Source organism: Vombatus ursinus, unplaced genomic scaffold, assembly GCF_900497805.2.
Source record: "Vombatus ursinus unplaced genomic scaffold, bare-nosed wombat genome assembly UNPS02000749.1, whole genome shotgun sequence".
NCBI lineage: Eukaryota > Metazoa > Chordata > Mammalia > Diprotodontia > Vombatidae > Vombatus > Vombatus ursinus.
The window spans coordinates 14,258,341-14,272,222 of record NW_020940527.1 but is presented as its reverse complement, the minus strand read 5'-3'; positions in this window follow the sequence as shown (position 1 = coordinate 14,272,222).

The window sequence follows — 13,882 nt, the reverse complement described above, 5'->3', positions numbered from 1 at the left end:
TCAAAGTACAAGCATTTATTAAGTGCCTACTATGTGCCAGGTACTGTGCTAAATTCTGGGGATACAAAGGGTAAAAAAAAAGGAAAAAAATAACCAACAATACCTATTCTCAAGGAGTTTACTATCTAAAGTGGTAGACAACATGCAAACAGCTATGTACAAACAAGGTATAGGCAGGATAAACTAGAGATAATCTTAGCAGAAGTGCACTTGCATTTATAAAAAAAGACTTATTGCAGAAGATGAGGTTTTAAATGGGACTTAAAGGAAGATTTGGAAGCCAGGAAATGGAGAAGAGGATTGAGAGAATTCTAGGCAAGTGAGACAGCCAATGAAAATGCTCAGAATTGGGGCATAGAGTGTAGTATACCACAGTATCTGGAGTATTTTTTTAATTCTGATTTATTTTTTACCTCAGTCAGTCTAGGTTATAGAGATTCCAGATCTAACTACCCCCATCTCAAAAAAAAAAATCTATGACCCATTCCTTAACTACCTAACTGGATAGTTTTGCCTATACTAATCAGAGATTCTTAGAGCTAGAATAGACCTCAGAAATTATTTAATTGAACAACTTACCTCCTTTTACAGATGAGGAAAATGAGTTTCAAAGAAGGGCAGTGACTTATCCATGATCACACAACTAGTTAATGGCAGAACTGAAACCTGAACCTGTCTCCTGGCACCTCCTTCCTTAAGTATCATGGAAGCTAATTCAAAATTCTTTCTACTTCATCTTCTTTTTCCTCCTTCTTACAAAACAAAGCAACTGACATCACAGAAATATGTTTAGGAAAACACTCAGTTCCCCAAATGCATTAGATAGAGCTTGAATTCAATTAAATAGATAAGTTAATCTTGGATTCTTTTAAATGGCAATAAAATGATAATAAATCCTGTCTCAAATAATTTCTTTCACAGTCAAGGTAAATTTATTTGTAAATACTTGTTTCAGTGAATTGATTTTATTTGGTTGAAACAAAACAAAACAAACTCTGTGGGTTTCTAGGGAATTTTTTTTTTTTTGCGACAAAGAAATCAAATCAAAATACACTATTTGATTCACTGAAACTATTATCCAAATACTTTGGGGAAAGAGGTGACAGTCAAAAAGCCTTTTTAAATGAGAAAAATGCCCAGTGTATAAAAAAAAAAATGTCAGTTCTGGAAATAGTTTCTGGAGACTGAAGGTATTTGTACAGTCTTTTAATTCATAGTATAGATTTGGATTATGAGTAAATGAAACCATAGCTAAAAAGATTTAGGTTCAAATCCTTACTCTGCCACTTACCACTGGTTATGACGAGCAAATCATTTAATCTTGCCAAAATTCAGTTTCCTTGTCTATAAAATGAAAGGGGTTGGACCAGCTATTCTCCTAGGGGCCTTTTCAGCACTAAATTTTTAAACCATTACATTCTTTTTCTGTAGAAAATACAAATGTTACCATTCACTGTAGGTCAAGTTAGGTTACAGGATGAATGGTTGTGAGTGAAAACATTAATTAAAAAGACAAGATAGTTATTCAGACATGTCTCCATCTCCTTTTGATTTTAGCTATTTCTAACAGTGCCAGTTGGATGAGGCCACCTCTTCAAATCCTCCTGCCCATCAAGTGTGGCAGTAGAAGTTCAATTTTCCACCAGATGTTTTAGTTACTGTCAGTATTTCTAGGTCAGTTTTCATTTCCCTCTTGTACTCTTTCCCCTCTGCAGCACTCCTCCCTCACAAAGACAAAGAAACCTAATTAGGTAGCTCATTTGCAAAACTTTTCCAGTCTCATTCTTTCTGGAATCATAAACTTTTGGCAGTTGTGTTATGAGAATTGCTGCCCATTAATAAACTATCTGGGCTCGCCTTTAAAAAAATTTATAGCACAAACAAAATTACAATTACAGTAACAGGTTTTATAAGCCCAGTAAACATTCATAAGCAATTTGAATTGACATTTTATTGGTTCATATGTTCTAAATACACTAACATGGAATAAATCATCCACATACATAATTTCAATTTCTCTCCAAGGTCCAGAGCAGCAAACACTAATCTGAAAAGCCTTTACATTTTTCTAGGAGCTAGGAAGTTCTATGATCTCATGGTCTAATAAATTGACTGGCTCTTAAAACATTCAACTGAGTTGTGGAAGTTTACTCACATTTGTTATCTTCTAATTTGCATAGCAATTCTTTTGCATCCAGTTTGGAAATACCCACACCCTAAAAGGCTGCAGGGTTAGTAGATACAGTGCTGGCTTGGACCTGAGCTCAGTTCTTGCTTCGGGAACTTAGTAGTTATGTGACCAAGACAAGTCACTTTCTTATTTACAGGAATGCAAAAATTATTTGAAATGAGCAATAATTTTAATATGATTTCATTTTTTGACAGTAAAAACCCTGTGTGTGGGCTTCTACTGACACTAGGCTGGCTCAGATGTCTAACCTGGATGAGATGAAACTGTATTGAAATTATTTCCCCATTTTGAGTCTTTTCTCTGTAAATGGTTGCTATATTTCCTGCCACAGATATGTGTTTCAACTGTCTCTCACTTTAAAAAAAAATTGTGGGGGGCAGCTAGATGGTATTACAGAATCAATAGTGATCTAATGAAACAGGCAAAATCAAGAGCATACTGCAATGACTATTAGAGATAGTACAGAAGCTATTGGTATAGGGAAGTTTAACATTTCAAAGGTTGTTTAAGTCCACAGTGAAACTGGATCAGTTATATTGAAACCCAAAGGAAAAATACAGTCACTTTTTTTAAAAGCCCTGACAAACTATTACGGCAAAACTGGATAATTAATCTGCAGTAAAAAAGCAGCAAGTTTATGATTGAACTAGTAGCTGGAAAAGGTTGTTACTGATTAGTGTATACTGTAATGTAAGTTTCATGAAGTTGAAAAAAATTTGAGAAAAGTATTAAAAATTACCGCTAAACATAGCTATAAAATTCTCATCATGGGCAAAACAATACCAATTATAGTACTGAGAATTGGATAATGGTAATTTTTATTGATGAAACTCACTTTTTCATTATTCAAAACTATACTAAAACCATAGTCAGAAGAAGCCCACCTGAGCCTATAAGATATGGACATTTTCATTAGACTGTAAAATATCCACTTCAAAATAAAATTTGCAAGTCTTTTTTTTTAATGCCCTTTGAGCTTAGAGAAATTCTCATCGCTGAGGGAATGACAAAGACCAATAAATTGATTGATATACTAAAAAGTAAAATTGTTCTAGAAGTACAGAAATTCTCAAATGAAGATGGAATACTGCAATACGCTGTTTTATCTTGTTACATGTCACCAAAGGTTAAGAACATTATCCAAGATATGAAGATAAACATGCTTCAGTGGTCTGGAAACTTGCCTGATTTAAATCCTATTGAAATCTATGAAATATAATCAAGGTTAGACTTGGTAAAAAAAAACTATCAAAAATACACTTAATACTCAATGTGCTAAAATTTTGGTTTCATGATGAAAAATCAAAGAATATAGGTCAGTCATATGAACTTAATGCCAAATCATATAAAATAAATCACTACAGCAAAGGGGGACGTACTACATATTAAGCTTTTTTAAGATGTAAAAATTTAAACTTCTGGGGGCAGAGCTAAGATGGCAGCGTATAGAAAGCACTCAGTTGTGCTCTTTCAACATTCCCCTCCAAACAACTTTAAAATAACACCTCAAATCAAATTACAAATTCTGGAGTGGCAGAGACAACAAAAGCTCAGAACAAAACATTCTTCCAATTTAGGCAGTGGGAAAGAGAGATCTGCTGACCCAAAGATGACATGGATAAAATATCACCGGTAGGACAAGAACAGCAACCTTGGCAGCTTATAAGCCAGAAACAGTAAAGAGATCTTGCAAATGCTCAGAAAGAAATTACACGGGATTCCTATGCTAGCATTGAATGCAACACCACACTCTCTTTCACAATTTTATTGCCTATCTCCATTTCTGGGTCATAGTAAAAGGTAGAGAGCAGAATTTTTGTCAAGAGAGATCTGAATCCCTGAAGGGCATTATCACTTTTGCTGACAGAGGATCAGGGATATGAGAAACAGTATCACTTCAAGTCACTAGGGATCAGGGACCCAGGGGAACAGTATCAATTGTAATCCCAAGGGATCAGAGAAAAGTGGCCATATCTCTTTTAAGATAATACTATCTTGGAAGCATCAAAAAATTTCCAAGCCCAAGAATTATCTTTGAAAACAGCAGTTAAAGAAAAGCCTGAAGGATGAGCCAGTGCCCCTTCCTTATACACCAGAAGCAAAATTCTACTTTCATGTAAAGTTTCAAAATCAATACATAGATTAGAAAAATAAGCCAACAATAGGAAAAAAAAAAACCTGACAATAAAAATCTACTGTGGTTACAGGAAAGATCAAAACACAAACTCAGAAGAGGATAAAGTCAAAACAGCTGCAGCCAAAGCCTCAAAGAAATTTAGGAATTGGACACAAGACCAACAAGAACTTCTAGAAAAGCTAAAAAGTTATTTTCAAATTCAAATAAGAATGGTAAAGTGAAAAATAAGTTAAAAATGAGAAGAAAGTTATTAAAAGACAATTAGCAGGTTGGTAAAAGAGAAAAAAGATGCTAAAGAAAATAATACTTTAAAAAACACAGAATTGACCAAATGGAAAGAGAGGTACAAAATTTCACTGATGAAAATAATTCTTTAAAATTATAGTTGGAGAACTGAAGGCTAATGACTTTATGAGACATCAAAGAACAATTTTTAAAAATCAAAAGAATGGAAAAAATAGAAAATGTGAAATATCTCATCAAGAAATCAATTGACCTAGAAAATAGATCAAGGAGAGATAATTTAATAATTATTGGGCTACATGAAAGCAAGAATCAAAGAAATAGTTCTAAAAATTATCAAGGAAAATTGCCCTGATATTCTAGAACCAGAGAGTCAAATAGAAATTGATCCACCAATCACCATCTGGGAGAGATACTAAAAGGGAAATTCCTAAGAATATTATAGCTAAATTCAATGAGAAAATATTTCAAACAACCAGAAAGAAAACATTCAAATACAATGGGGTCATACTCAGGATCACATAAGATTTAGGGGGTTCCATGTTAAAGGAACAGAGGGTTTGGAATATGATATTCCAGAAAGCAAAAAAGCTAGGATTACAACCAACAATCACCTACCCAGTAAAACTGAATATAATTTTTCAGATGGAAAATGGATATTTAATGAAGTAGAGGACTTTAAAGCATTCCTGTTGAAAATGCTAGAGCTGAATAGAAAACTTGATTATCAAATACAAGACTTGAGAGAAGCATAAAAATGTAAACATAAAAGAAAAATCATAAAGAATCAATAATGTTAAGCTATTTACATTTCTACATGTGAAGAAAAGACAAGTAACTTCTAAGAACTTCATCATCATTTGGCCAGTTAGAAGAATTCTACATAGAAAGACGGCATAGGAGTAAGGTAATTATGCTGGGATGATGTAAATAAAAATGGAGAAGCAAAAAAGAGGGATGCCATTGGAAAAGGGGGAATGGAAAGGAAAAATACAGGGAAATATCTCATATAAAAGAGGAGGGAAATGAAGAGCTTTTACAGTGGAGGAGGGTGGACAGTGCTTGAACTCCACTCACATCTAAATTGGTTCAAAGAGGGAAAATACACAAATACATACATACTTAACTGGAAAAGGAAATCTATCTTACACAACAAGGAAGAAGGAGGGGAGGGAGATGAGGGAAAGAGGGGTGATAAAAGTGAAAGTGGATTAAGGGAGGCAGTGGTCAGAAGCAAAACAGACTATAAGGGAAGGACAAGATAAAGAGGAAAAAAGGATAAACAGAAGAAAAAGTGACAGAGGTAAATGCAGAGTTAGTGGTCATAACTGTGAATGGGATGAACTCAACCATAAAATGGAAGTAGGTATCAGAATTGGTTAGAAACAAGAATCCAACAATATGTTGTTTATAAGAAACACACATGAAATAGGAACACACACAGAATTGATTAGAACAGAATTTATTATACTACATCTGAAGTAAAAAAAAAAATAGGCAGGGGTAGTGATCAACAATCTCAGACTAAGCAAAAACAAAAAAAACCCTAATTTAAAGGGATAAGCAAGGAAACTACATTTTGCTAAAATACACCACAGACAATTAAGTAATATCAATACTATACTTATGCACCAAATTCTTAAAAGAAAAGTAAAATGAATTACAGGATGAAATAAACATTAAAACTAGACTAGTGTGGGTCCTCAACTTTCCACTCCCAGAACTAGATAAATCAAACCAAAATTTAAAAAAAATAAAAAGTTAAGGATATAAATAGAATTTTAGAAAATTTAAATATGATAGACCTCTGGAGAAAATTGAATGGGAACAGAAAAAAAATGATGTTTTTTTCTCAACTGCATATGGCACCTTCACAAAAACTGATGTATTAGGGCATTAAAAACATCACAACCAAATGCAGAATAGCAAAAAAAAAAAAGATTAAATGCACCATTTTAAGAACATAAGAAATTAAAAATAGCATTCAATGAAGAGTTATAGAAACATGGATTAAAGTTAATTGGAAACTAAATGGTTTAATTCTAAAGAATGAGTGGGTCAGCAAATAAATCATAGAAAAAAATTAATAATTTAATTAAATAGAATGACAACACTGAGACAATTTACCAAAATTTATGGGATACAACAAAAGCAGTACTTAAGGGAAAATTTATACCTTGAAATGTTCACATCAATAAAACCAAGAAAGAACACATCAATGAATTAGATATTCAATTTTTAAAATGAAAAAAGTACAAATTAAAATCCCAAATTGAACACCAAATTGGAAATTTTCAAAATCAAAGGAAAGATTAATAAAATTGAAAGCAAAAAAGTCATTGAACTAATAAATAAGCCTAAAATCTGTTTTTATAAAAAAATTAGATAAACATTGGTTGATTTCATTAAGAAATGAAAGAAGAAAACTAAATTAAAAGTACAAAAATGAAAAGGGTGAATTTACCAACAATGAAGATGAAATTAAAGTAATTATTAGGTTTGCCCAATCATATGCCGATACATCTAACAACCTAAATGAAATGGATGAATATTTACAAAAATGAAAATTGCCAACATTAAGAGGAAATATAATACTTAAATAACCTTATCATAAAATAAAATTTGAACAAGCCATCAAGGCAAGTGATTTCTACTAAATTCTTAAGCAACAATTAATCCCAACACTATATAAATTATTTGGAAAAATAGGCAAAGTAGTCCTACTAAATCACTTCTATGACACCAATATGATGCTGATGCCTAAATAAGGACGGCAAAAAAGAGAAAGGAGACTGTAGACCAATTTCCTAATGAATATTGCTGAAAAAAAAACTTTAAAATAAAACACTACAGCTGGACTGCCTGTGCTTCAGTTCAGCCCCTGATGGGCAGGCATGCTCCAGCAGCAGACCTCCATATGCTTTATTGTAGCTCCAGGGAAATGAAGAAAAATTCCTCCTTCCATTAGCACACACTGGACACCACCACTAGGACCCCAGCTCAGCACCAGGTAAGCTGCCAGACCCGTACTGTTTCCAGCTGCCAGTACCTGAAGCCCCAGCACACAAAGCCAGTGACCAGGACCCTGGACTCCAGCACAAGAAGCTTAAGATAGCATCCCTTGTGCTCCAGCAGGAGAGCACAAATTTAAAAGCCAGGAAATAGGACAAACATCATGAGCAAAAAAGCAAAAATGAACACTGACCATAGACTTTTTCTGTTGGGACAGGGAAGATCAAAACACAACTTCAGAAGAGGACAACATTCTCAATATACCTACATACAATATACACTTACATTCCACTCAAAGTGGAATATGAACTGGCCTCAAGCCCAAAAAGACTTCTTGGAAGAACTCAAGAAGGATTTTATAAGTCAAATAAAAGAGGTTGAAATAAAATGGTAAAAGAAATGAGAGGTATGCAAAAAAGAGTCAATAGGGGCAGCTAGATGGTGTAGTAGATAAAGAACAAGGTCTGGAGTCAGGGGGACCTGGTCTCAGACCAGACACTTAACTGTTACTAGCTGTGTGACCCTGGGCAAGTCACTTAACCCCACTTGTCTCACAAATATATAAATAAATTTTAAAAAAGAGTCAATAGCTTGGAAAAGGAAGGACTAACATTGATTGTAGAACACAATTCCTTAAAAAATACAACTGGCCAAATGGAAAAAAAATCCACTGAAGAAAACAATTTGTTAAAAAGTAGAATTGGCCAAATGGAAAGAGAGGTACAAAAACTCACTGAAGAGAAGAGCTCCTTAAAAAGTAGAATCGGCAAAATGGAATAGAAGAAAATGTAAAATACCTCGTTGGAAAAACAACTGACCTGGAAAATAGGGCCAGGAGAAAACATTTTTAGAATTATTGGTCTACCTGAAAGCCATGGTTAAAAAAAAAAAAGAGCCTGGAGAGCATTGTTCAAGACATTATCAAGGAAAACTGCCCTGATATCCTAGAACCAGAGGGTAAAATAGTAATCAAAAGAATCCATTGACCACCTCCTGAAAGAGATCTCAAAAAGAAAACTCCAGAGAATATTATAGCCAAATTCCAGAATTATTAGGTCAAGAAGAAAATGCTGCAAGCAGTCAGAAAGAAACAATTTAAATTCCATGGAACCAAAGTCAGGATTATACAGGAGTTAGTAGTTTCGACATTAAAGGATTGGAGGGCTTGGAATATGACATTTTATAAGGCAAAGGAGCTTGGATTATAACCAAGGATCAACTATCCAGCAAAACTGAGAATAATTTTTCAGAAGAGGTAATGGATATTTAATGAAATAGGGGACTTCCAAATTTCCCTGATGAAAAAAAACAGAGCTGAAAAGAAAATCTGATCTTCAAATATGACTTAAGAGAATAATAAAAAGGTAAACAGGAAAGAAAAAAAAAACATGCTATTTAAAAAGGTTAAATTATTTACATCCCTACATGGGAAGATGATACTTGTAACTCTTGAGAATTGTGTCTTTATTACAACATTTAGAAGATAGGTATATATAAACAAAGGGGCGTGGGTATGAGTTGACTTTGATGTGACAAAAAAAAATTAAGGGGTGAAAAAAAGATTGTATTGGGCAAAGAGGAAAAGAGAAGGTAAAAAAGGTTAAATTACATTACATGAAGAGGTGCAAAGATCTATTACAGTAGAGGGAAAGAATGGAGGGAGATGAGCGCTGTTTGCACCTTATTCTTATTGGATTTGGCTCAAAGAGGGAATAACATACACAATTGGGTATACAAATCTATCTTACCATACAGGAAGAAGGAGGGGAAAGGGGAAAGAAAAGAGAGAGGAGTTGATAGAAGGGAGAGCAGATTGAGAGAGGTAGTAGTCAGAAGCAAAACACTGGTGAGGAAGGAAAGGGAGAAAGGAGGGAGAAAAATATAAATGGGGGAAAATAGAATGGAGAGAAGACACAGTTAGTAATCATAAATGTGAATGTGAATGGAATGAACTCTCCCATAAAAAGAACATAGCAGAGTAGATTGAAAACTATAATCCTACAATATGTTGTTTACAAGAAACACACAGCCCCCAGACTAAGAGGGAATCAAGTGGCTGAGCAAAGGGGGATTACAAGGATCTCTTTACTGATGCTGAGGCAGGAATTTCTTGCTTTGCCCATGCTTGGATCTGGGCCACAGTTCTGGTTGGTGGTCCTGGGGTGAAGAGGAGTGCTGGAATGGTGGAGCTTGTAGTAGTGGTTGAGAGGGAATCTTCCTCACAGTTCCAAGGCGGACAAGAGTGCTTGTGGTCACTTACAGACCAGAGCGCAGGCCAGGAAAGCAGTAAATACTTTGCCCTTGATCATACCATTTTGGAAGAACTGAAATCTTACAGGTCCCTAGAAATATCTCTGAAAACAGCTGCACAAAACCCCCGTAGCTTGGGACCATACATTCTTCACACTGGAAGCAGACCCCTACTTTAACAAGGTTTAAAACTCAAGTAATCAGCAGGGATCATGAGCAAACTGCACAAAAAAAAAAATCCGATCATAGAATCTTTCTTTGGTGACAAATTAGATCAAAACATACAACCAGAAGAAGACAACAAAGTCCAAGATCCTCCATCCAAAGCCTCCAAGAAAAATATGAATCAGTTCTAGGACATGAAAGAGCTCTAAATGGATTTGGAGAAGCAAGTAAGAGAAGTAGAGGAAAAACTGGGAAGAGAAATGAGAGTGATGCAAGAAAATCATGAAAAAACAAGTCAGCAGCTTGCTAAAGGAGACCCAAAAAATACTGAAGGAAAGAACACCTTAAAAATAGCCTAACCCAAATGACAAAAGAGGTCCAAAAGGCCAATGAAGAGAAGAATGCCTTAAAAATCAGAATTGGCCAGATGGAAAAAGCAGTCCAAAAACTCACTGAAGAAAATATTTCCTTAAAAATTAGAATGTAGCAAATGGAAACTAGTGACTTTATGAGAAATCAAGACATTGTAAAACAAAACCAAAAGAATGAAAAAATAGAAGACAATGTGAAATATCTCATTGGAAAAAAACACAATTAATCTAGAAAATAGATCTAGGAGAGATAATTTAAAAATTATTGGACTATCTGAAAGCCACAATCAAAAAAAAAAAGAGCCTAGAAATCATCTTCCAATAAAATGTCAAGGAAAACTGCCCTGATATTCTAGAACAAGAGGGTAAAATAGAAATGGAAAGAATCCACCAATCACCTCCTGAAAGAGATCCCCAAAGAAAAACTCCTAGTAATATTGTAGCCAAATCCCAGAGTTCCTGGGTCAAGGAGAAAATATTTCAAGAAGCCAGAAATAAACAATTCAAGTATTGTGGAAACACAGTCAGGATAACACCGGATTTAGCAGCTTCCACATTAAGGGACTAGAGGGCTTGGAATATAATATTCTGAAGGTCAAAGGATATAGGATTATAGCCAAGAATCACCCATTCAGCAAAACTGAGTATAATCCTTCAGGGGAAAAGATAGACATTCAGTGAAATAGAGGACTTTCAAGCATTCTTGATGAAAAGACCAGAACTGAATAGAAAATTTTACTTTCAAATGCCAGACCCAAGAAAAGCATGAAGAGGTAAACAGGAAAGAGAAATCAAAAGAGACTTACTAAGGTTGAAGTGTTTACATTCTTACATGGAAAGATGATATTTGTAACTCACAAGACCTTTGTCAGTATTATGGTAGTTGGAGGGAAAAAATTATATGTATAGATATAGATAGATAGATGATAGATAGATAGATAGATAGATAGACAGATAGATAGATAGATAGATAGATAGAGGGTACAGGGTGAGTTGAAGATGAAGGGGTGATATCTGGAGAATAAAATTAAGGGGTGAGAGGATTATACTGGGAAAAGGAGAAAGGGAGAGGTAGAATGGAGTAAATTATTTCACATATAACAGACAAGAAAAGACTTTTAACATGGAGGGGAGGTGGGGGGAAGATGAGAGGGAGTGAGTGAATCTTATTCTCATTAGATTTGGTTTAAGGAGGGAATATCATACACAGTCAATTGGGTATGAAAATCTATCTTACCCTACAGGAAAATAGGGGGAAAGGGGTTAAGAGAGCAGGGGGATCATAGAGGGGAGGGAAGATTGGGGGAGGGGGTAATCAGAAGCATGTATTTCTGAGGAGGGACAGGGTCAAAAGAGAATAGAATAAATGTGGGTGGGGGCAGGATAGGATGAAGAGAGATATAGTTAGTTTTTCACAACATTAGTACTATGGAAGTGTTTTGCATAACTATACATGTATAACCTGTATTGAGTTGCTTGCCTTCACAATGTGGGTGGGTTGGGAGGGAGAAAGGAGAAAATTTGGAACCCAAAGTTTTAAAAAACAAATGTTAAAAATTGTTTTCACATGTAACTGGGAAATAAGATATACAGGCAATGGAGTATAGAACTTTATCCTGCCCTACAGGAAAATAGAAGAGGAAAGGTATAAGAGAATGGGGCGGGGATGGAAACAAAGGCAGGCAGATTAGGGGAAGGGGTATTCAGAATGCATGCTGTCTTGGGGTGGGGGGAGGAATGAGGTGGGGAGAAAATTTGGAATTAAAAATCTTGTGGAAGTGAATGTTGAAAACTAAAAATAAATTAAATGAAAAGAGAGCACTGGAAAAAAAAGAAAACAAAACTATCAACTTTTTGCAGATGATATGATGGTATACTAAGAGAATCAACTAAAAAAAATAATTGAAACAGTTAACAATTAATTCAGCAAAGTTGCAGGATATAAAATTAACCCATATAAATCATCAGCATTTCTATATATTATCAACAAAGTTGAGTAGGAAGAGGGAGAAAGAGTATTCACATTAAAATAACTGCAGATATTAAAAAGTACTTGGGAATCTACCTGCCAAGACAAACTCTGGAACTATATGAATGTGATTATACAACATTTTTCACACAAATAAAGTCAAATCTAAATAAAAGAAGAAATATTAATTGCTCATGGGTAGACCAAGTCAACATAATAAAAAAGACAATTCTGCCTAAATTAATTTACTTATTCAATGCCACATCAAACACCAAAAATGATTTCATGAACTAGAACAAATAAATTCATCTGGAAGAACAAAATGTCAAAAATATCAAGGGAATCAATGAAAAAAAAAATTGTGGAGCAAGGTGGTCTAGCAGTTCCAGATTTCAAAATATATTACAAAACAATAATCATCAAAATAATCTGGTACTGCAAAAATATTTGTATCAGCTCTTTTGTGGTGATAAAGAATTGGAAAATGAAGGGATGCCTACCAACTGGGCAATGACTGCGTAAGTTATGGTATATGAGTGTAATTGAGTACTATTGCTCTTGTAGAAATGATGAGCAGGCAGATTTCAGAAAAACCAGCAAAGACTTACATTAACTGATACTGAGTGAAGTGAGCAGAACCAGGAAAACATTGTACACAGAAACAGCAACATTGTATGACGATTAACTATGATAGACTTAGCTCTTCTTGGCAATGCAATGATCCAAGACAATTCCAAATGACTCACGGTAAAAATGTTTTCTATATCCAGAGAAAGAACTATGGAATCTGAATGCAGATCAAAGCATACTATTTTGACTTTTTTTTTTGTTTTTCTTTCTTGTGGTTTTTTCTTTTGTTCTGATTCTTCTTTCACAACATGACTAATGTGGAAGCATGTTTAATGTGATTATACATGTATAAATTATATCAGATTGTTTACTGTCTTGGAGAGGGGGAGGGAAAGGAGAAAGGAAGAATAATTTGAAGCTCAAAATCTTACAAAAATAAATATTGAAAACTATCTTTAAATGTAATCAGAAAAAAAATCAAAATATTATTAAGTACAAAATAATCTAGTACTGTCTAAGAAATAGAGAGGTGGATTAGTGGAATAGATTAGGTTTATAAAATACAGTAGTAAATGATAACAGTAATCTAGTATTTGATAAACACGAAGATCCTAGCTTTTGGGGAAAAGAACTCAACATTTGACAAAAAATGTTGGGAAAACTGGAAAGCAGTTTGGTAAAAGCTAGGCATACATCAACATCTCATATGGTATAACAACATATGGTCAAAATGGGTACATGATTTCAATATAAATGGTGGTATCATGAGCAAATAAAAGGAGTATAGAATAATTTGCCTGTCAGATCTACAGATAAGGGAAGAATTTATGACTAATCATGAGAGTATTATGAGAAGTAAAATGAATAATTTTGATTATGTTAAATTAAAAAGGTTTTGTAGAAACAAAACCACTGTAGCCAAGATTGGAAGGAAAAGCTTCTAAAGTCCAGAATACTGGGACAAAAAAAAATAA